Below are 25,072 nucleotides of genomic sequence, written 5' to 3'. Positions count from 1 at the left end.
TACCCACATTTACATCTAGCTTTTGTTTTTACATTCATCCTTGTTGAATTTTATCTTATTAAAAGAGGGGGAGGTACATTTTCTCATCTCCAGGTCCAGCCTTATTAGTGATAATTATATAACATTCAGATTCATTCTTGTGCTTGTTCTTTGCATTTATATTGTTGCTATAATTTCACTTTTTTATAAATCATAATAAAAGGATAATATATTAAGTCTTAAATGAAAATCAGCTAACACATATGAAAATAAATAAATGTGCTTGGGTAGGAAAAAAAAGTACTGGGATTAGATTAAATCTACCAAATGGATCCCATCTAATATTTCCATTCTTTCTCTTATGAATTTTGTGATGTTATGTCTTATGTGTTTTAAGATAGAAATAGTTTTCTATCCCTTATATTACAAGTAGAAGGTGATAACTAAGATAAATTTTCACTTTTTCTTGACATTATTTATCTGTAATGTATGTATTACTCTGTACCTATTACAGTGTTTGAATATATACTATTCAGTTTTGGCAGTATGAAGTTGGCAACATTTTTGCTCACATTTCTGAAATAAAATATTTTACAGATATGCTTATAGTCATCTTATTGCCTTTCTTTGGTAGAAGGTATAAATAAATACTTTTTGAGCATCTGAGAAATTCAAAGTACTAACTAGGTACTGGGGGAAAAGGGTGTAGTAAGTGTTGGAGCTCACAGTCAAAATCAAGGTTTCTTTAAGTCCAGTGCTCTTACCATCACACTGAACTTGATGGTATGTGATGAATTCCCCAAGTATAATACCAAATGCTAATTTGTTCAAAGGAGGGAGAAATCACTTCCGGCTTTTGGGTGGAGTATGGGAGATTGAAGGGAGGAGAAGGGAAGAGATATGTTAAGGCTTTCTGAAAGAGGTGGAATTTGAGCTAGGCCTTTTAGAAACAATAGAATTTCCGTAGGCATAGACTACAGGCCATGCACAAAGGCACAGTGTGCATTTAGGAATGATGAATAGTCTGGTTTAGTTGGACCACAGGGAGATAGCTGTAAGTCAGAAAAGGTAATGTAGGACTAAATCATGAGTGACAACAAGCTAAAGAACTTGGATTTTTATTTGAAAGACCATGAAGAACTGTTGAAAGTTTTTGAGGTGATTAAATCTAGTATATAATAGATTACAAGGAGACAAGAAATAGGAAAACCAATTAGAAGACAACTATAAAATTTTAAATGTCAGTAGCAAACTTCAACAAAGGAAGAAAAGAGAAAACATCTGATTGAAAATTCAAGTATGCAGAAGTGAAGGACAATCTGGAAGAAGAAAAGCAAAGAGCAATTTACATGAAAAGAAGCATGATCTCCATACAAACAAAATATTGATATCAGAATTATAGGCCTCCCAGAAGAACATACGTCAAAAAACCTGAATACTGTATTACAAAAAACAAAATGCCAGTCAAAAGAATCCATATATCACCTCTAAAAACAAAAACCGTATTCTATAAACTCCAAGGCATTGGTTAATTTTAAAAATTCCACTGAAAAACAAAAAATTCCTTAAGTGACCTTCAAATATAATGAAAAGGAAATAAAATTCAAATAACAAGACTATTCTGCACCTACCAGAAACCACAAGAAGGAATGGAATAATGTGTTCTAAAGAGAAAAGGAGTTCAAGATGCAACCCAAAGTAACATACCCTGTAAATCAGAGCTTTTTTATAAATGAAAAAAGATGTTCAATAAAAGAGGTATTTGAAACATTCCTGGAAAGAAAATCAGATAGGCAGAAATTGTTTTCTTCTCAAACAACAACAACCACCAAGGGTGACAACAAAATAACAGAGATCATTAAGAGATTTCCAAAATTACACAAGGAGACAAGGGTGAAAGCAGAAGTCAAATAGAAGAGATGGTGGAGCAACATGCCTGAAACATCATAGGCTATACCTCACAGTATTGTGTATATAAATCATTGCTTTTTTGGGACTAAATTACAGAAAGGTAGGGCACATAAAAGGAGAAAGGGGAGGAAGAAGACAGAGGGGAAATTCTGATGTACCCTAATCAAGTCAAAGGCTAACAATGGAGGGAAAATAACTCCTGGAGTCTCTGAGGGAGAAGAGCACCTATACTACAATGGTCAAGGAGGCAAAGAGAAGGATTGAAATGGGGAAGGAATGAGGGAAATCTTGTTTTAGTTTCACTGAAGAATGATTCCATGAGGGAAGAAAGATAAGCTATTAAGTAAGATGGGGACTTTACAGGGAGTATAATTGGCAGAGTTTTAGCCTTTAGACCACTCATTCTACCTCAGGAAGAGACTCATCAGATGTCCTGCGGTCAACTGACACCCCGAGGAGGGGGAGGACATGGACCCAGGGAAGAGCTTTCATGGGAAATGGGGGAAAATGATCATGAGGAGAGCAGAGGGTAGTAATGAATCACACAGTCAGAATATAGGAAAATTTCTACCATGGAGCAATATTTTTCTGTATCATCTGCAGGTTTTGGTATTTCTAAGATTGAGGCACAACAGAAAAAAAGGGGGGTTGGGGAACGATATAAAGGACAATAATACAGAAATTGTTTAAAAGAGAGAACCAAAAATAGGTACCTTAGAAGTTTTAATTCCATGAAGAATAAAAATACTGAAGAAAGAATAAGTATAATGACCACAAATCAAAGAATAAAAGTCTAGCATAGAGAAAAATTTTTTAAAATGAGGGGGAAAATTCTTTTTACAAGAATCTACAGAAAATGAAATTAAAAAACCAACAAAATTGAGGGCTTCTACTTGATGACTTAATTGAGGCGGAGGAGGGGTAAAGGGGCTGACAATAAAAAGGAAAAGATAAAAGCAAGAAAAAGAAAACAAGCAAAACTCCAAAATTAGGGGAAAGGATAACAAACAGGAAAGGGGAGGAGGAGCTTGAGTGCAAGAGTTAGAGTTGGTGGGAATAATGTTTCCATAAAATAGATTAAGCTAAAATAACTAAAGAAAAAGGCAAAAAAAATCCTGATTTTTTTTTGAAAGTGAAGGAAAATATAAAAGTAACTCTGTCTTTTAAATGGATTAAATAATCCAATAAAATAAAAAAAGAGTGAGATTCTTTAAGAAAATAAAACCCCTCCATCTGTTGCTTGAAAGAAACATTTTAAACAGAAAGATGCAGATTAAAAATGATTGGCTTAGAAAAAAAGTACTATGCATTAAGTGAATCCACTAAAGCAAGAGTTACAGTCCTTCTATCAGACAATGCAAAAATATTGAAAACCTAAAAAGGATTAAATAAAGCTAAAATAGGCAGGAAGGAACTATAGACAATAATCCAATATCAATATTAAATAATATCAAAATTAAATATCAAAATCAATATCAAAATTAAATAAACCAATATCAATATTAAATTTATGTTCTTCAAATACCCTATCATCTCAATTCATGAAACTTTAACTGAGCTGCAAGAATACAGATAATAACCCAATAATGAAAGGAGGTTTCAGTGTCCACCTCAGTTTTGGACAAGTCTAATAAATAAAGAGATTATATAGAACTGAAAAAATTGCTGTAGAAATTAGAGCTAGAAGTCTTATAAATGGGATTACTAAAAAAAAAAATACATGTTTTCAAACCACATAGAACTTAAAAATATATATTAGGATGCAGAGATACTGCAAGCTTTAAAAGGCAAAATGGTAAATATAATTCTTTATAGATTGTAAAACAATAAAAATCATAATCATTTCTAGGACCACAGCCAGAAGACAAATATCCAAACAGAGACTTGACAGTGAAATCCTAAATGATGACTGGATGAAAGAACAAATAATAGAAACAATAACTATGTGAAATAATGTTATATTGATGAAACATATCAAAATTGCTAGGATTCAGCTAAAGCAGTTCTCAGGGGGAAAATTGTATCCCTACAAACATATATTAACAAAATAGTAAAACAACAACAAAAAAAGATTCAATGAACTGGATATACATTTAAAAATTGCAAAATGAACAAATAAAATATGCACTAAGGAAGAGATATTAAAAATAAGAGAAAAATAGTGAAACTGGAAACAAAAAAATACACCAATGGAAATAATAAAAGCTGGTTTGTAAAACTGATAAATTTTTGCCAATCTGATCAAAAATTAGATGGCAGAAAAATCAACAGAATAGCAAATCAGCAAGGTGAAATCACAACAAAAGCAAAAGAAATGAAAAAAGAATAATGAGAATGTATTATACACAGTTATATACTAATAAAACTAAACATGAAATAGAGGGATACCCTTAGAAATGTAAAATACTCAAACTGAGGGAAGATCAAATAGAGTTCTTAACCCAATCTCAAAATGAAGTAGAACTAGATGTAAAAGAACTACCAAAGAGAGGAATTGTATCAAGTGTCTAAAAAACAATTAATGCCCATACTACACAATTTTCAAAAATTGAGAAAACAATCTACCAGAATCCTTCTGTGAGCCAAATATATTTCTAATGGTTGTCCTTCAAAGAGGACCAAAATGACATCACTATGCTTAAGTCAAGTTTCAGTGTGTCCAGCTGTGGTTGATCAGGCCAATATGAGCTCAGAATGCTCTTCCACAGTTCGGGCACAAATAGTCCGTGTGAACATTTGGGGTGGATACTCCAAACTTGAGCATCCTAGGTTTCTTTTGAGCATCCTAGGTTTCTTTTGAGCTGTTTCAATTTTGCTTTGCTCATAGAGCACAGGACCTTCTCTCATGTGGGAATGCCATGCTGAGTAGTCCTGTGCCAATCAAGGTCTCCCATGTCACACAATCAATTCCAAAGTTTTTGAGAGAGACCTTGAAAGTGTCCTTGTATAGCTTCTTTTGAACACCATGTGAATGCTTGCCCAGTGTGTGTGTGTTTGGGTGGTGGTGGGGGGGTGTGTGTGAAGATTCCTAATACCTATAACAGGGAAGGATAAAACAGGAGGAAAACTACAGACCTATATGATTAATGATTATTGATTCAGAAGTTTTAAATAAAATCCTGTCAAACAGACTACAGCAGTATGCTCAAGAGTCATTATGACCCAATTGGATTTGTTCCAGAGTTGAAAAGATGGTTCAACATGAGGAAAATACTTAGTATAATATTTACAACAAAAATATTCAAAAACAATATAATTATCTCAATATATTCATTTATCAATTAGTCAGCAAGCATACATCTTCTACATGCCAGTTACTGTACTAAATTGTGGAGTTACAAAAAGAGGAAAAATATAACCCATGCTCCCAAGGAGCCCATAATCTAATGGGGAGGAAACATATATATGCAGACAGGTAATATATAAGATAAATAAGATAAAATTAACAGAAGGAAAGCATTAGAATCAATCCAATGTAGATGGAAATTTTAGTTGGAACTTAAAGGAAGCTCTAATAATTGTTCTTGAACAGCAAAAGGCTGGTGTCACTGGATGGAAGAGTACTTGGCAAGATTAGTAAGATGTTAGAAGACAGGAAAGGTAGAAGGAGATGAGGTTATGCAGGGTTTTGAACACCAAGCAGAAGATTTTGCATTTGATCGTGCTGGTGACAGTCACTGGAATTTATGGAATAGGAGAGTGACATGGTCAGACTTGCACCTTAGTGGCTGAGTAGAGACTAGATTAAAGTGCAGAGAGACTTGAGGTAGGTAGACCCACCAGCCAGCTGTTGTAATAGTCCAGGTGTGAGGTGATGAAGGCCTGCATAAAACCCTACAAAGTATAGGCATACAGGGACTTTTAAAAAATATATCAGAAGTATTTATCTAAAACCAAAAGTAAGCATCATAAGCAATGGGGGTACTCCCAATAATCATACGGGTGGGTTGGATAGTAAACATTAAGTGCCTATTATGCACCAGGCACTGTACTAAGCTTTAGGGATACAAGGAGAGTCAAAAGACAGTACTTGCCTTCCAGAAGCTCACAATAGAATGAGGGAAGGTTATACATTAAAAAAAAAAAAAAGCTAAAAAGTGGGAGCTAGGGTGGGAGAAATATACTTGGCAGGCACATGATAAAGTCTAGGAGTACAGTTGGGTGGGAAATGATGAGAAAGCTGGCCTGGGCCCCTTCCTTAAATGGATCCTGGGAGGAGCTCTCCACTGTCCACCCTTCACCAATCCAACCAGAGGGTAGGAAAGGCCTGAGGGGCAGGGGTGTTGAGGAGATGTGAGATTAAGGGTTGATATGATCCTGCTGGATGAAGTCCAGGAATGCATCTGTTAGGAAATGAAAGGGAAAGGAATGATACTCACTCTCCCACTGTTATTTTGTATAATTCTGTAATTCTCAGTTGCAATAAGAAAAGAGAAAGACATAAATATTTTTAAGGAGATTTAAAAAAATGTCCCAATTGGCTGATGATATGATGTTAAGCTTGGAAAATTCCAGAAAATCAGTAAAGATACTAATTCAGATAATAGATTCAGCAAAGTTGCCAGCTACAAAAGAAACCCTCAAAAATCAACTACATTTCTACGTAATAATAACAAAATTCAAGAGGCAGTGATAAAAATGGAAATTGAATTCCAAATAATCACAAAATGCATAAATGTATCTGAGGATCAGTATACCAAAGTATACAAAAGACTCATATAGATTTCAGTTACAAAAGTGCTCACTAAAGAAATACAGAACTGAAATAGCAAGAGAAATTTCAGCGCTCATGGCTGGGCTTTGCCAATGTAATAAAAATGCCAATATTACCAAAGTCAATTTAGAGTTTCAATTCTGTACCAGTCAAATTATCCAAGGAATGCTTTATAGTATTACATACATGATAAAATAATAAAATTTTAATTTGGAAAAGATTGAGAATATCTAGGGACATAAGACAAAGAACTGTTGACAAAGGGGGAATAGCATTCCCAGACCTTAATCCATATTACATGCAAGTCATCTAAACTATTTGATACTGGTTTTTTAAAGAGAGGTAGATGAATGGAATATACCAGACTAATCAGAAACAATGGAACTCAACCCAAGGTTGAATAAACCTCAAAACACAAATTACTTAGAACTCTCTATTTGAAAAAAAAAAAAAACTCTTAGGAAAACTAGAAAGCATTTTGGCAGGAATTAGGCTTAAGCCAACATCTTATACACATTCCACAATAAATTCAAAATAGATACATGATTTTAATATTAAAGAAAACTATTGAAAATTAGAGAAAACAGGTCATATTCTTTTCATAGTTGTGGGTGGGAGATGTATTAATCAAAAAGGGATAGAGGCAACTATCGAAAATTAAATAGATATTGCATTGCTGGTGGAGTTGTGAGCTGATCCAGCCATTTTGGAGGGCGGTGTGGAACTATACCCAAAGGGCTATAGAAATGTTCATACCCTTTGACCCAGTAATACCACTTCTAGGGTTGTATCCCAAAGAAATCACGCAAGCGGGAAAAGGACCCATATGTACAAGAATATTTATAGCGGCTCTCTTTGTGGTAGCCAAGAATTGGAAATCAAAGGGATGCCCATCAATTGGGGAATGGCTGAACAAGCTGTGGTATATGAAGGTGATGGAATACTATTGTGCCATAAGAAATGGGGATGATGCAGACTACATAACAACCTGGAAAAACCTACACGACATAATGCTGAGTGAGCGGAGCAGAGCCAGGAGAACGTTGTGCACAGCCACAGATATATGGATTCCGTGAGGACCAACCCTGACATACTGCGCTTTTCTCAGCAACCTAAAGGGCAAGGACAACTCCAGGGGACTCACAATGTAGAATGCTGTCTTCATTCAGAGAAAGAACTGCGAAGTTTGAATACAGACTGAGGCACACTACATGCTCGCCTTTTCTGCTTCTCTTTTGTTTTTGTTTTTGGGTTTTTTTTTTTTTTGGTTCTGTTTCTTCTTTCTCATGATTCATTCCATTGGTCAAAATTCTTCTCCACGACCTGACTAGAGCATAAATTAATTCAATGCGAAGTTATACATGACAGTTATATGGGACTTCATGCCGTCTTGGGGAGGGAGGGGGGAGGGAGGGGAGAAAAACTGGAACTCAAAACTATGTAGAACCGTGTGTGGTAAACTAAAAATAAATAAAGAAATTTATTTAATTAAAAAAAAAAAGAAAATTAAATAGATATTGGAACTCAAAAGTTTTAAAAACAGACGTTCAAAAACAAAAAAAAAAAGTTTTTGCATGCAACTAGGAAATAAGATACACAGGCAATGGGGCATAGAAATTTATCTTGCCCCACAAGAGAAGAAGGGAAAAGGGGATGGGAGGAGAGTAGGGTGACAGAAGGGAGGGCTGACTGGGGAACAGGGCAACCAGAATATTTGCCATCTTGAAGTGGGCGGGAGGGTAGAAATGGGGAGAAAATTCGTAATTCAAACTCTTGTGAAAATCAATGCTGAAAACTAAATATATTAAATAAATAAAAAAATTAAAAACAAAAAAAATTAAATAGATAACTTTGATTACATAAATCTGAATAGCTTTTACGCATACATCTAGGATAAGAAGGGAAGCAGTTTAATGGGAAACAATCTTTTTATCAAATTTCTTGTTTCAGGATTTGATATCAAAAATATATTAACAAATATTCATACATATACGACCCATAGTTCTTCCCCAATAGAAAAATGGATGATCAATCAATAAACATTTATTAAACACCTATTATAGCCAAGCACTGTGCCAAGTGCTGGTCAAAGAATATGAACAAACAGTTCTCAAAAGAATTGCAAATTAGTTAATAAATTAATAATATTAGTTACCTATAGTTATTATATTACATATAATAACAAATTAATAAAGATATGAAAAAGTGCTTCAAATCCCTAATAATATTATAAATTCAAATCAAAACAAACCTGAGGTTTCATCTCACACCTTCCACATTGGCAAAGAAGATAGAGGATTGAAATAAACAATATTGGAGGAGTTATGAAAAGATAGGCATACTAAAACATTGTTAGTGGATCTATAAATCAGTACTACTATTTTGGAAAGCAATTTGGAATCATGCAAAAAAAAAGCGACTAAAATATCCATACCCTTTTAGCTAGAGATTCCATTATTAGGCATATACCCCAAGTAGGCCAGTGATAAGAATAAATTCTCCATGTACACCAAAATATCAGGACATTTTATAGTAGCAAAGAAATCAAAACAAAGTAGATACCCATCAATTGGGAAACTGATAAACAAATTGTGGTATCCAAATGTAATGAAATACTATTGCTGTAAGAAATGGTAAATATGGGGCAGCTAGGTGGCACAGCGAGTAGAGCACCAGCCCTGGAGTCAGGAGGACCTGAGTTTCAAATCCGCCCTCAGACACTTAACACACTTATTAGCTGTGCGACCTTGGGCAAATCACTTTACCCCAATTGCCCTGCCTTACCCCCTGAAAAAAAAAAAGAAATGGTAAATATGATGAATACAAAGAAGCATGGAAAGATCTATATGAACTGATACAGAATAAAGTAAGCAGAGCCAAGAAAGCAATATATACAATGACTACAACAATATAAACAGTAAGAACAAACGCGCAAAAATCAAGAGTGAATGTTGCACACTCCCCACCCACCTCTTTGTAGAGGTAGGGAGGGTCTAAGAGTGCTGCACATTTGACATATTTTCAGATTTTTGTGATCTGCTGATTTTTTTTACCTCTTCTTTGTCTTTTTTGTCTTTAAAAATACTATTTGTTATATGGGATGGCTCTCAGGGGAGGAGAAGGAATACTGTGGGGAAATTATGATGATATTTTAAGAAGACATTAATAAAAACTTATTTTAAAATAAAATTTTTCAAAGGTTATTGTAGTAGTCCAAGTAATGGGGAAGTGTGGCCTGAACAAGTTTGTAGCACTAGGGATGAAAAAGAAGGGACAAAAAAGGAAGAATTAACAAGACTAACCAAATGGTTGAATGTCAGGAGTGAAAGAAAAGTAGGAGAAAAAAAAGACTCAGGTTTTCAATCTAGGTGATGAGTTAGGTGGTACAGTGGGTAGACCACTGGGCCTGAAGTCAGGAAGACGAGATGAAATCTGACCTCAGATACTTACTAGCAATGTGACATTGGGCAAATCACTTAACCTCTATTTGCCTCGGTTTCCTTATCTGTAAAATGGGGGTAATAATAGCAGAGTTGTTGTGAAGATCAAATGAGGATATAATTGTAAAATGCTTAGTACAGTACCTGGCACATGGTAAGTGCTATACAAATGTTAACTGTCATCATCATCATCATTATAGGCAAGAAAACAATGCCATCCGTAGAGTCAGGAAAACATGAAGGAGCTAATAGGGTAACATTCAGAATGGAGGATAGGGTAAATGATCGATTTAACTTTAGATATGTTGAGTTGAGTGTCAGGTGTCAGCAGAATATCCAGTTTGGAATAATGAGCCAAGATGGCAGGTGGAAAGCAGGGACTGGCGTAAGCTCCCACCCAGGTCCCTCCAAACACCTACAAAAAATGGCTCTAAACAAACTGTAGAGCTGCAGAACCCACAAAATAACAGAGGAAAGCAGGGCTCCAGCCCAGGACAGCCTAGATGGTTGTGGGGAAGGGTCTATTGCACGGTGCTGGGAGTGGAACAGAGCAGAACCCAGACCAACCAGACTGGGAGCCGGGTGGAACAGGTCCTAGCGCCCTGTATCAGTGAGCTATGGCAGTTACCAGACTTCTCAACCCACAAACACCAAAGACAACAGAGAAGGTCAGTGGGAAAAGCTGCAGAGACAGAGTGAAAAGAGTTTGCCTTTTGGCCACCACCCTGCGGGCAGCAGAGGTGGTGCAGCTCTGAGGACAGAACTACAGCTGCAGTTGCTTCCAGCCCCAGGCCCACCTGGTGGGAGGACTTAAGTGGGGGATCAGAGCAGGAGGGCAGAGCTTGCTTAGATCTTAGTCCTAGTCTGGGTTGGCGGTTCTTGAGGGAGGAAGAGCGCTGGTGTGGCAGAGCTTGCTGCGTAGAAATAGCTCTGAAAACAACAGCACAGCCCCTCACGCTTGGGACAAAGTACTCTCTACAAGCAGTCATACCCCGATGAAAAACTCCAGGGTCAAGTAGTTGGCTGGGAACATGAACAGGCAGTGAAAGCTGACTCAGCTTCAGACTTAGACTTTGGAATCTTTGGTGACAAAGAAGACCAAAACATACAGCCAGAAGAAGTCAGCAAAGTCAAAGAGTCTACATCAAAAGCCTCCAAGAAAAACATGAACTGGTCTCAGGCCATGGAAGAGCTCAAAAAGGATTTGGAAAAGCAAGTTAGAGAAGTAGAGGAAAAATTGGGAAGAGAAATGAGAGTGATGCAAGAAAACCATGAAAAACAAATCGATGACTTGCTAAAGGAGACCCAAAAAAATACTGAAGAAAATAACACCTTAAAAAATAGACTAACTCAAATAGCAAAAGAGCTCCAAAAAGCCAATGAGGAGAAGAATGCCTTGAAAGGCAGAATAAGCCAAATGGAAAAGGAGGTCCAAAAGACCACTGAAGAAAATACTACCTTAAAAATTAGATTGGAGCAAGTGGAAGCTAGTGACTTTATGAGAAATCAAGATATTATAAAACAGAGCCAAAGGAATGAAAAAATGGAAGACAATGTCAAATATCTCATTGGAAAAACCACTGACCTGGAGAATAGATCCAGGAGAGATAATTTAAAAATTATTGGACTACCCGAAAACCATGATCAAAAAAAGAGCCTAGATATCATCTTTCAAGAAATTATCAAGGAGAACTGCCCTGATATTCTAGAGCCAGAGGGTAAAATAGAAGTTGAAAGAATCCACTGATCGCCTCCTGAAAAAGATCCCAAAAAGAAAACTCCTAGGAATATTGTTGCCAAATTCCAGAGTTCCCAGGTCAAGGAGAAAATACTGCAAGCAGCCAGAAAGAAATAATTTAAGTATTGTGGAAACACAATCAGGATAACAGAAAATCTAGCAGCTTCTGCATTAAGGGAAAGTAGTACATAGTTTTTGAAGCCAAAGGGAGAAAGATTTTTTTACAGGAAAAGGTGCTGCTATAGAAAGGTCAGGGAAGATAAACAGAGGTGGGGGGGGGGGTGCGGTGCAGGGGGAAGGAGAAGAGGGGCCGAAATGGATTTAGTGTTTAAGAACTGGAGATCATTTGGAAACTTCTGAAAAAGGTAAGTAACGGTTTTTTTTTTAATTACCAAGCTTTTTTTTTTTTTCTTTCTCCCACCTCCCTCTGCCCTTATTGAAAAGAAAAGAAGAAGCCCTTTCAGTTACTATGAATAGTGAAGCAAAACAAATTCCTGCATTGGCCATGTCCAAAAATGTTTGTCTTATTTTTTATCTTGAGTCTATCACTTCTCTATCAGCATTTGGGTAGCCTGTGTCTTTATCAGTCTTTGGAATCAAAATTGGTCATTGCATCAATCAGGATTCTTGAATCAAAGTTTGTCTTCACAGTGTTTTTTGTTCTTGTGTAAATTGTTATCCTGGTTCTTCTCACTTCACTCTCCTTCAGTTCATGTAAATATCTACCAGAACCATCCCTTTCATCATTTCTTACAGCACCATTATATTCATATAACATAATTTATCCAGCCATTTCTTAATTGGTAAGCACTCCCTGACTTTCCAGTTCTTTGTCACTATGAAAAATAGTGATACAAATATGTTTGTACACATGGGACCTTTTCCTCTTTCTTTGATTTCTTTGGAGCCTAGGCCTAGTAGTCATAGCTTAGTGACGTATGAGGCATAGTTTCAAACTGTTTTTTTGAATGGCTGGAACAATTCACAACTCAAGCAACCCTGCAATAATATGCTTCTTTTGCTGTAACCCACCAGGTTGCTACCTTTCATGGCATATTGAGATATTGCCTGTGCATTTGATGAGAGGTTTTTTAAATTATTTATTTATTTTTCGTTTTCACCATTCACTTCCATAAGATTTTGATTTCCAAATTTTCTCCCCATCCCTCCACCCACCCCAAGATGGCATGCAATCTGTTACAGGCTCTACAAATATTCATATTAAACATATTTTTCACATTCATAATGTTGTAAAAAAGAATTAGAACCAATGGGAGAAACCACAAGAAAAAAAAAAGAGAGACAGAACAAACAGTATTCTTTGGTCTGCTTTTAAACTCCATAGTTTTTTTTTCTGGGTGTGGATAGCATTTTCCATCATACATCATTTGGAGTTGTCTTAGATCCTTGCATTGCTAAGCAGAGATAAGTCTATCAAAGTTAGGCATCATACAGTGTGGCTCTTACTGTGTACAATGTTCTGGTTCTGCTCACTCCACTCAGCATCAGTTCATGTAAGTCCAGGTTTTTCTGAAGTCCTGCTCATCATTTCTTATGGAACAATAGTATTTCATTATATTCATATACCATAACTTGTTCAGCCATTTCCCAATTGATGAGCCAAGCGTCCCATCAATTTCCAGTTCTTAGCCACCACAGAAAGAGCTGCTATAAATATTTTTGTACATGTGGGTCCTTTTCCTGTTTTTATGATCTCTTTGGGATACAGCCCTAGAAGTGGTGGTATTGCTGGGTCAAAGGGTATGCACAGTTTTATAGCCCTTTGTGCATAATTCCAAGTTGCTCTCCGGAATGGTTGGATCAGTTCACAATTCCACCAATAATGCATTAGTGTTCCAATTTTCCCACATCTTTTCCAACATTTATCATTTTCCTGTTTTGTCATGTTAGCCAATTTGATAGATGTCAGATAGATATTTTGATTTGTATTTCTCTAATCAATAGTGATTTAGAGTATTTTTTCATAGGACTATAGATAGCTTTAATTTCTTCATCTGAAAACTGCCTGTTCATATCCTTTGACCAAGAGAAGTTTTAAATAAGCCTTGTGACCTAAATATTGTAAACACTTATGGGATAAGGAAAAAAGAGAAAAATTTCTGAATGTATAAGAGGTCCTTTTTGAAATTCAGAGATTAGAGGTCAATTTCATCTCTGGCAAACTGTAATACATCTCATTTAACCATATCCATTATCAGTTAAATGTTTGTACAGTCTAAGGAAACAAAATGACGAATACAGATGTGTTTTTCTGTTTTCTAATAACTGATATGTCTGGTGGATCCATACCCTGTTATTCTCCAGTCAGGATGAGAGTACATGCTACCTTTAAATTTAAGGGTGTTCGTTTTGGTTTTGGGTTTTGTTTTTTGCTGTTTGTTAAAAGAAAAATAATAATACCTAAGACATTGCTATCTTGTCATCCCCTTAGGAAAACATGCGTAGGGAATATTTCTAACTAGAGTAAGTCCTGTGGGCTCTGCCATACAGCAGGTCAGAGAGGACAAAAACTCACCCAGGGAATTTGTGGTTCCTGGAATGTATGCATCTTGCTTTCAAGAGATCTGAATGCTTTTCTGACAAACACTAAGATTAGGGCCCCGCAAATATTTTCATTCTTTTACAGTAAAACATTAGCTTTTCTTAGCTGGAATTTTTGCTGTAGAAACTTTAGTGCGATTTTATGAACTTTGTGATGACAAAATATTAATTCATTTTGGTTCCCAGACAGAGAATGGAGACTCAGGTAAACAGTCTATACCCTTAATGTGTGAAAATAGTGTCTGTTCTGTGTTTGAATGAGCCTTCTATTGAGTGACCACAGTCTCTCATAATGTTGACTTAAATGCATTCTTTATCTTTAAAAGGAAGCAGAATTGGATCATTGAGCAAATCACATGTGTTCACAGTCTTGTCTGCTGTAATCATATACTATACAAACACATTATTCTAAAGTTAAGAGTTTAAGAGGACATTTGAAGCAGGAATTGCCCTCGCAAAGACCTTTTTTTGTTTAAAGAATAGTACAATGAAAGACCACACAGATGATAACAGAAAATACCTTCCATCCCTTCCCCCACCTTTATACTTTTTCATTTTCCTTTGTTCCCAAAGGACTTATATTGTAGTGATTATTATGGGTAAATCATAGGTACATAGCAGGAGACATATCATATTTCATTTATTATTTTGTGTTTTATAATTATTACTCCTTTATATCACTATGGATTTTAAAATGTTCCATTTGTTTATAATAGATTATCTGAATATATTGAATAAAACTTAGTTATTTGCTCTTGGTAGGAATTACACTAAAACAAAATGTATTTCCACTCTGAGTTTGTTCATAAAAATGCAGTTTTTAGGGTCTGAATTGGGCTTTGTTGCCAAGCTACACTGTAAGGAGAAAATAGAATGCTTTCAGGAGAGATGGGTAGTTATTTTATTAGATAGCTTTAATTCTTCTCTTTCTGCTACTGTAGTGGCTTTTCAGGGAGAATAATTTTTTTTGGTCATCAAATTAAAAGTGGAAATTTTAAAAGTCTTGTTTACCAGTGGTGAAAGGTTGTATTTTTCAATTGATTAGGATATCTAGTCTACCTGTTTTCTATTCTAAGTTCCAATCACTAGTTTAAGCAAATCATTAAGTTGAATTAAACTAAAGGATAATTTAAAGTCAAATTATCAATCTCATGAGTGACTCACAAAAAGCTATATTTTGATTTTTGAGTCAAATTTATTAGTAAAAGCTTCTTGCATTCAGTTTAGGTTCACAGAGTAGAGTATTTTTAATGTCAAACTGTAGTGTTTGAAAGACATGGTCTTCACTGTAAATAACGGTGCCTAATGTATGTATTTGAAAGAATGTGATAATAGTGTCATTATTTTGACCACTCTGGACATCAATAACTTTTTTTTTGTGGATTCTATGAAAATTTATTCAAATTAATTTTACCTTTTTAATAGTACTAACTTGTTGGGGGTAAGATGCCTATAGATTTAATTTCTTTTGTCTATAATAAATTATATCATCTCACATTCTTATTTATGTTCCATGTTTTTCTTTTCAATTGACATTTCTCATCATTGGGAATTTTTGAGGCCTTTTTGAATTGCAGGTGATATCTTGATGATTATTGGTATAGTTCTGCTTAGATGCCAATTAAATACTTGTTGAGCAATGTTTATTAGAAAAATTGTGTATAAATCATATTGTTGCATATTCATTTTTTAATATACAGACAGCTTCCAACTTGTAAATAGATTTTAGTCCAAAATTCCATCTGTAGTCAGTTGTTTGGAACTTGAAATGCATTTTCCCAAGTAAATAATGTTATAAAATAGTAGGTAGGATTTGAGGATAAACCACAAAAACATATTTAACTCATAACAGAGTAGCAGTGGCTAAAGCACCAGAGAGTTATGGGGCTTTGGTAGTTTTTAGGACATGGTCAATAGGGATTTGCAGAGAGAGTAAGTATATCAAGAGATCCAAAAAGAGATCAGTTAGATGCCAGTATTGCCTATCCTAGTGGACTGAATATCTGTGGTAATTCTTTTTTTGTAAAGAAAGATTGTTTTGTGAATAATCCTTGATAAGTAGATAATCTTTTTGTAAAAACAAATAATCATACTCCAGTTTTTCATTTTCAAAATTTTTATTTTTAAAATTCTTTTTCAATGTGTTATCATGGTACGAAGGTCATCCTATGTTTTTGAAGGCTGTGCCAAGAGTCGAAGCCCTGGCAGGTTCTACCATGTTGGAAAGGCTTCAAGTATAGTCCTAGCAATAGACTTAGTCTGCTTTCTAAGAAATAGGCTAACCAAGTACATAGAGGTTCATCTATAGTAGACTGACCTCTTACTGATGAATTCTTTGCCTATGATGACCCTGTAGAAAAAAAAAAGATAAAAAATAGCTGTCAGTCATTTGGAATGTTAAGTGAATTTCAGTTTTTAGACTCTTTATAAACTTTAGCTTGGCTGTTTACTGTAGGGATTAAAAATGTCCAACTTACAATAAAAGATACTGAGGCAGAGCTCTGAGCCAATCTCGATTTACTGAAGGGTCCATGGGCCACTCTAATGAAGTGGACCTCAGATCTTCTTCACAATCTAAGATCCTTCTTCTTCCAGGACCTTGTATTTAAAGAGTTTGATATCCAATGTACAAAAGAGACATGTCAAAATACGGAATCTCATTGGTTGACAGACCTTGCTCTTGAGAGCCAAAAATGACATATTAGCAGGGGAGGTTATAAGTGAATATATAAGGGAGGTTATGGGTGACGCATGGGACATCTTCACTAACTAAGTGGTCATAAGATGGTCACCTGCCCATGTTGGACAAGAGAGAATGGTCTGGAGGTATCAAAATAAATTGGACGACTTTCCATGTAGTTGAGTCACCTCTGCCACACTGGGCTTGGTCACCATGACAAGGCAAAACAAGGGTGAAGAACTTCTAGTTAAAGTCCTATGATTAAACAAGTGAACTTACAACCTGCAGCTCACAGCTCTGAAGCCTAATACACAGTACTTGTAATCACTACCCCTATAGAATCGTATTAATTTGATTAATACTGATTGGAATAGAGTAGGGGTGCAAATGAATTATTCCTCACGTGACACTGTAAATGTGAGATCCTGGTCTAAGGATCAGCAAATGGACATGATACTGAAGGAAAGGAATCCTAACAATCTTGTCTTTCTTGCTATAAATGAAACCAGAAGAAATAGAGATACCATAGCTAAATAGAATGATGTCTCATAGGCTCACCTTGGAAAGGAAAAATAAAGGAATTGGTGGAATTGGTTCTATTGTTGATTTTTCAAAAGCATCCTAAAACATCATTACTTGGGATATGATCATCTCGTATTTCATTGCTCATAATAAGTAATTACAAAAAGATCTTTGTGAAAAATTGCAGTTTTATATGCTAATATCCATCGAATTGGATGAAGAGGTAGAGAAATTCTACAAACTCAATAAGATCTTCATTCAACATGTTTTGATATATGACTTCAATGTAAAGGTGAAAATAGGTGAGGATGGCAAGAAATGTATTGGAAAACGAATCAGGAATGAGGAATAAAAGAGGCCAGAGACTACCCAGAAGCTTCATGACTTTGGTTTCCCCATCCGCAAAACGGGAATAGCAATAGCACTTATCTACAAGACTTGTAAGCTCAAAATGAGACATTTGTAAATCATTTTGCAAACTTTAAAGCTCTATATAAATGCCAGCTAGCCATTATCATCATCATCATCATCATTATCATGAATGCCTTCCTTGAGAAAATAATTAGGTGCTGGACATCAGGCAACATCACAAAAAATGAAATTTGATTATATTGAGGCAAACGGGGTTAAGTGACTTGGCCAGGGTCACACAGCTAGTAGGTATATGATGGCCGGATTTGAACTCAGGAAGATGAGTCTTCCTGACTCCAGGCCTAGTACTCTATCCTCTGCTACAGTGGTTTATCATTCACAAATAACCTCCAAAATGATCAAAGGGGAAGAGGATCTGTTATGTGAGTATAAGACAAAAAAAGATTCATTAGTCAGGAAAGATTCAAGTTGAGAAGGAAATATGATCAAAGTTATGAAAATTATGACTAGAAAATCACAAAGAGCATGGGAAAACAGACTTGTTTGCCAAATATTACTTTACCAAGATTAGTTTTTAAAAAGTTTAAGAAGTTAAAAAAAAAAAACAAATTTAGGACAAATGAGAGGAAATACTGCTTTACACACTTGGTAGTAAACTTAAGGAACTTGCTAGCACAGAACATAGTTTAAAGATAAAAAACAGCTTTAAAAAGATTTAAATAAAATGAAATCTGTAGTAGTACTTCAAAGTTCCATGATTTTGCCACTATAGATATTTAAATCCCTCAGCAACTCAGGGTCAAAACCCCACCTACTTAATAGGTGGGTCTTCACCCTGTAGCAAATCCTGTTTAATGAATCTCATAGAATTTAAGTAGGTTGGTCTTTAGACAATAGATAAGTAGTTCATCTACTGTATATAGAATCCTTCCTATTGGGTAAGACCTGCATGAGTATACTGTGCACCACACTGCCAAAGGGTATAAGAATCCAGGGTCACCTCCATGGCACAATGAAGTATTACTAGACAGTCTTCATGGAAGTCTGTCATGCTTCCTAGGACTTGGTTTCTGGAGGGCTTAATTCTTGCATGCCTAGAACGCCTAACCTTCGACTCTGCTGTTTGGATTGATGGTTGGTTTACCCTCCCACTACATCTAGAGCTCCCAAGCTCCTGCCATAGTTCATTCATTCCTCAGAACTTGCTATTGGTCCTGCCTCCCAGGCCAAAAACGAAGGCCTGCCATGTGCTGCCCCATCTCCAAATTCCAGTTCTGGAATATAATCTACGTCATTGTTCCTGAAAAGAGTATGTCAAACTATTCTCCTGTGGTTCCACTCACCATCCCTGTAACTCTTTGAACTAAAATATCCTTTCCAGGCCAGTATTCCTAACTATATATGTTATCTCCCCCATCAGAATATAAGCTTCTTTAAGACAGGGATTATCTATGCTTTTGTATTTGTATCTCCAAAACTTAGCCCATAATTATTTAATGATCCGTGTTTATTGCCTTCATTCATTATTTAGTGTTGAATCCATGATTCATTGGAAAGCACACTGACTTTGGAGTCAAAAGGCATGCATTCCAAACCTACTTACTACTCACTATTACTGCTTACTACTATGTGACCTCAGCCAAAGTCACTTAAATCTCCTGGGCCTCAGTTTCCTCATCACTAAAGTGAAGAGATTGGACTGGATGGCCTCTAAAGTCCCTTCCAACTCTTGATCTATGATCCTACTTTATCTCAATTTTCTCTCTCCTTCTGTACCTAACATGGCATTCTCTACATAACAGGTACTTAAACATTTGTTGAATGAATGAATGAATAAATAAAACATTCATAGAATACTGGGACAGATAGATAATGGATGTTACCCAGTTTATCAGTTTTTTTTTTCAGTCTATATGTGGAAACCTGTAGAAAGTTGCATCTATAGGAAGTCAGGTGGACCCTGACTAAATTTACGAGGCTATTCAAAACCATTAGGGTCATGAGTGGTGACTAAAACTAAGCTGAACTCTCTTACCTAAGTGTTACTAGCTGCTTTCTTTTACTTTTTTATGTCCTAAAATCATAGACTATTAGAACTAGAAGAGTCCTTAGGAGTTTTTTTAATCCAATTTAGTCATTTACTGATTAGGACACTTGGGGTCCAGCTAGTTTCAGCAGCTTGCTGCCCAAGACTACACAACAAAGTGTTGCCAGAGTTTGGATTGGAATTGTGGCCACTTGATTTCTAGTCTAGTGTTCCTTACACTACACTTAGCTGTTCTCCAACCCTCCATCTTTCAAAGGAATTAGCTCTTTTGTTTCATTCATATGAAATAAAATTGTGATATTGCTATTGCTACAAACTTCTTTTAAAAAAATTGATATTTTAATTAGTCTTGAACAACCCAAATAATTTGCTTACTTGGAAAGGGCATATTTTATCAATTCCAGAGAAGTATATTTATCAGTTAACAATAGATTTCTGCATGATATCAGTATGCGAATATGTATTTTTTCTCTAGGGTTACAGTATTTCAAACCCCTTCAGCCTATCCTATTTAGACCCCACCCCACAACAACAAAAAGTAAACTAAACTTTACACATGCCTATTTCCAGGCCTGTCCAAAACTGAACTCATGTTTTCCCCCGCACCCCCTCCTTCTAAAATTCCATATTGCTTTGGAGGGCAGCACCATCCTCCCAGTTACCTAGGCTCACAACCTAGGTATCATCCTTGATTCCTGATTCTCACTCAGGCCCCATATCTGATCTATTGCAAATTCTGTCAATTCTACTTTTATAACATTTCTCAAATACATTCCTTCTCTCTTCTGACAGTGCCACCACCCTGGTGGAGGCCCTTATCACCTAATGCTTAGACTGTTGTAATAACCTGTTTGTTCTTCCTGCCTCAAGTCTCTCCCCACTCCTCAAGTCTTGTTCAGCTCAGCTGTCAGATTAATCTTCCTACAAATCTGACCATGTCATGCTACTGTTCAGTAAACTCATATCACCTCCATGGTCAAATATAAAATCCTCTGTTTGGCATTCAAAGCCCTTTACAACCTGCCCCCTTCCTACCTTTCCAGTCCTATTACACTTTACTCTTCCCACATAGTCTCCAGTTGAGTGACTCTATCTTCCCTGCTTTACTCACACCAGAACCTCCACCTCCCAAAACCAGGCATTTTTACTGGTTGTCCCCTATATTTGGAATTCTTTGCCTCTTCATTTCTGCCTCCTGGCTTCCCCAGCTTCCTTAAAGTTCCAGTGAAAAATCCCACCTTCTACAGGAAGCCTTTTCTAAGCCTTTAATGTTAGTGCCTTTCTTCAGTTGATCATCTCCAATATATCACTCACATATCTTGTTTGCACATAGTTATTTTCATTAGACTGTGAGCTTCTTAAGAGGAGGCTCTTTCTTTGGCCTTTCTTTTTATCCCTAGCACTTAGCACAGTACTTGGTACATGTAGGTGCTTAATACTGACTAATGAAATGTTTAGGACTGGGTAAATTTATTTTTAATAAATTTTATTTTATTAAGGATTACAGAGTGCTTTACAAATATCTCATTTTATCATCACAACAACCCTAGGAAGTAGGTACTATAATTATCATTATTTTATAGATGAGGAAACTGAGTTTAAGTGACTTGCCCAGTGTCACACAGTTAATAAGTATCTTGAGCAGGATTTAAACTTAGGTCTTTCTTACTCCAGGTCTAGCATTCTATTCCCTGTGCTCCCTACCTGCCTCATATTTGAAGACATATTTCGATTTCTAAGAAAAAGTATAAATTCCTTTTTATTTATGTGAAACTTTTTCAGGCATATGAGTTTTAAAAGAAGAGGAGAAAAGGAAGAAAAACTATAGGAAATTCAACTCCATACCCATTTACATGTCTCATAAAATGCCAAGATTACTTCTCTGGTTTTTCATTAGTTGTCCTAGTAGAAAAATCATAAAAAACACAATTAGTGTGCTTGTAATATCACCAGAAATTCTTTAGATTTATAATTTTGGTCTTCAGAACATTTATGACACAATTTAGCAACTCTAGCTAGATGATTTTATTGTATATTACCTGCAGGCAATGAATAAAGTGCCACCTATCTATCTTCTTCACAGCTCCTCTCACGTGAGGTATTTATTAGGTAAGCTTCAGTGATTTATCAAAAACATTTCTAATATTTCAGTGCCTTGAAATACTCATTTTTACTCTATTTGATATTAATTTGGTCTTTGAAGTTTTCTACTTTAGCTGCAGTCTTGGTGTGGACAGGCAATACATTAATGATAAATAAGTATATTTCAGTTTAAAATGTACTGAATCTAATTCATAGTTTCATAATGCAAAAAAAAAGAAGGAATGAACAGAAGAGAAGGGTTTTCTGGCATGACGACTGAGAAAGATGTTTTATATATAAGCCCAGCTTCCCCTAAAACACTAAGAAAGGAGAAGGGAAAAGTACCCCTACAAAGAAGTTCTTGAAGGGAAAAAGATCATCATCATTATCATCATCATAGCATTTATATAATCCTTGAGATTTACAAAGCTTTTACATATATCATCTCACTTGATCTTCATAAGGACCCTGGGAGATAGATGCTGTTATTATCCCCATTTTACAGATGATAAAACTGAGGTAAAAAGAAGTCAAATGACTTGCCCAGAGCCAAACAGCTAGTATATAAGGCAGGATTCTAGCTCAGGTCTTTCTAACTCCAAGTCTGGTATTCTATATACAGCACTATGTAGCTGCCTGAATTAAAATAAAGAAATGGTGTGGAGTAAGAGGACTCCAAAAAAAGATAATTTCGTACTAAAATTAGATGCCTAGAAAAGAGAATGAAATGACCGCAAGAATTTTGAAAGTGTTTGGGAGGCCTTATGAAAGAAATGAAGGGGAAAAAATGAGTGAACTTTGACCTCTTAAAGAAAAACCTGAAAGGAGGATTCTTAGAATAGAAGATGGAAAACCTTAGCAAAGCAGTGGATACCCTGGGGGTGTGAGGAGAAATGAAGTAAATGAAACTCAAACATTTAATGACACAGGAAAAAATATTTGTGAGAAGTTAAAAGATAGGAAAGTAAAGAACACATGAAATATTTATAATCCAAAGTAATTGGCCTATTAATTAGTTAATCTAAGATCCATTGGACTCCCACAGAGAGATGATGAAGACAAACAACCTGAATTCTGTATTTCAGGAAATCATAAAAGTAAATTGCTTAGAAATATTGGACTTACTTGGCAAATTGCAGATTAAATGGATTCACAGAATACCAACAAATAGGAAAACCTTTTAATGCATCAAAAATGTGATTTCCAAGTTTCAGAATTCCAAGGTATTGCAAGTGACCAAGAAAAGATACATCACATAATAAAGAATCATGTTGTAATTATCACAATAAAAGGAAATTAAGAAGAAAAATTGACATATATTATACCAAAAAATTAAAGAAAATTGTTTACACTTAAGAATAACATCCTGAAAAATTTAGTGTAATTCTATAGAGTGATTTTTTAAAATTAGTGAATTTCAAGCATTCCTTTTGAGAAAACCAAAGTTGGTCAGAGTCTTTGCAACGTAAATTCAGTGGACAAAAAAAGTCACCAAGAGTAAACAAGTTGGAGTAATTAAATAGGATTAAATGATTTAGCGATTACTTTCTGATTGGGAAAGAAAAAGTATTTGCCCCTTTGGAGTACAACCTTGCCTAAAGGTCACTGAGGAAATGAAAAGAGAGAAGCTCAGGGTTTGATACTCTAAAGAAGCAGAGGGAAGGACAAGGCTAGACCATAGTATTTCATGTAATTTAGGTGCAATAAGAAAAAGTCATTCAAACAGACTTGAGTGATGGGGGGATAGGGAATGGATATTAGCAACTTTACCTTTACCTGGCCACATAAGTATAAGAATAGTATAAAAGAGTGTAAGTGTATATGTGTGTGTGTGTGTATGTATAAAAGAGTAGTAAAAGTACATTGAAGTGAGGAGGGAATTTGGTTCTGATAGGGAAGAGGAGAAGGGGTATACGAGCCAAAAATAGGGTAAGGGAGGTGATTGCTTCAAACGAAACAAGCTAGAGTTATAGAAGGTAAAAGAAAAGTAAGCTAAGAGTGAGCAGAAAGAATGATAAAAATAGATTGTAATACAAATACAGTTTTTGAAAAAGAAATATAAGATGTAGATAGTGCTTTTTTTTCATTTTTAGAAAAAAAATAGTATGATAGGATTTTATGGTGGGAAAAAAAATTTAATCATAACTGAATCTGAAGATGATGAACTCAATCCATGCAATGGAACACGGTTACAAAATAAATTAGAAAGCAAAACATGTCAATTTGCTCTATATACAAGAAACACACTTAAAAACATAAAAATCCCTACACTGTTAAAATTAGAGACTGGAATAGATTGTATAATGCCTCAGCTAAATCCAAGAAACAAGAATGTTAAGATCTCAGACAAGGCAAAGGTACAAGTGATACTGATGAGATAAGAGAATGAGTAAGATGAGTAGTACTCGCTATGGTTAACTCCCCCATCCAAATAACACTAGGCAATTAGATCCTCAGAGGTTTTACTAATTCAAGTCCAAGGATACTCTCTGTATCTATATTCCTAAAATTATAGCTCATGAGCTCCCACTGATGTTTTTAATAATCAACCAGTAAACACAATTAGTTCATAGCAAAGGCATTTACCAAGATGGCATAATGAGAATATTAACTCCACAACATTCCTACCATAAATGTGGGGCATGCTTTCCTAATAAAACTGTAACAAGAGTAAATACCTGCATAAAGTACACTGGTAGCGAGGACCCATGTAGGGAATATGTGTGGCCAGGATTCACGCCTCTGGCACTGCAAGCCCCAATGTCCTTTCTCTCTTTGTAGTGTCCTCATATACTTCCTCTTGGGTACAGCTTTTCTGCTGGACAGATCTCTCAGTTGGATCTCCTGATCCTGCTCCTCTCCTGACAGCTAAAATGAATTCTCTCTTAAATTTATACTTATCTCTCTTTTCTGCTGCCAGGGGTCACAGTCCTGGGAGCTGCCTCCTTTGAGTCAACTCTCAACATGTTTTTTGCTTGATGCAGTGTCTCATCTTGCAATGTCTGTATCATAATATAGCATAGCT

The sequence above is a fragment of the Trichosurus vulpecula genome, chromosome 7 (genome assembly GCF_011100635.1).
Source record: "Trichosurus vulpecula isolate mTriVul1 chromosome 7, mTriVul1.pri, whole genome shotgun sequence".
Classification (NCBI taxonomy): Eukaryota; Metazoa; Chordata; class Mammalia; order Diprotodontia; family Phalangeridae; genus Trichosurus; species Trichosurus vulpecula.
This window is presented reverse-complemented; position numbering follows the sequence as displayed.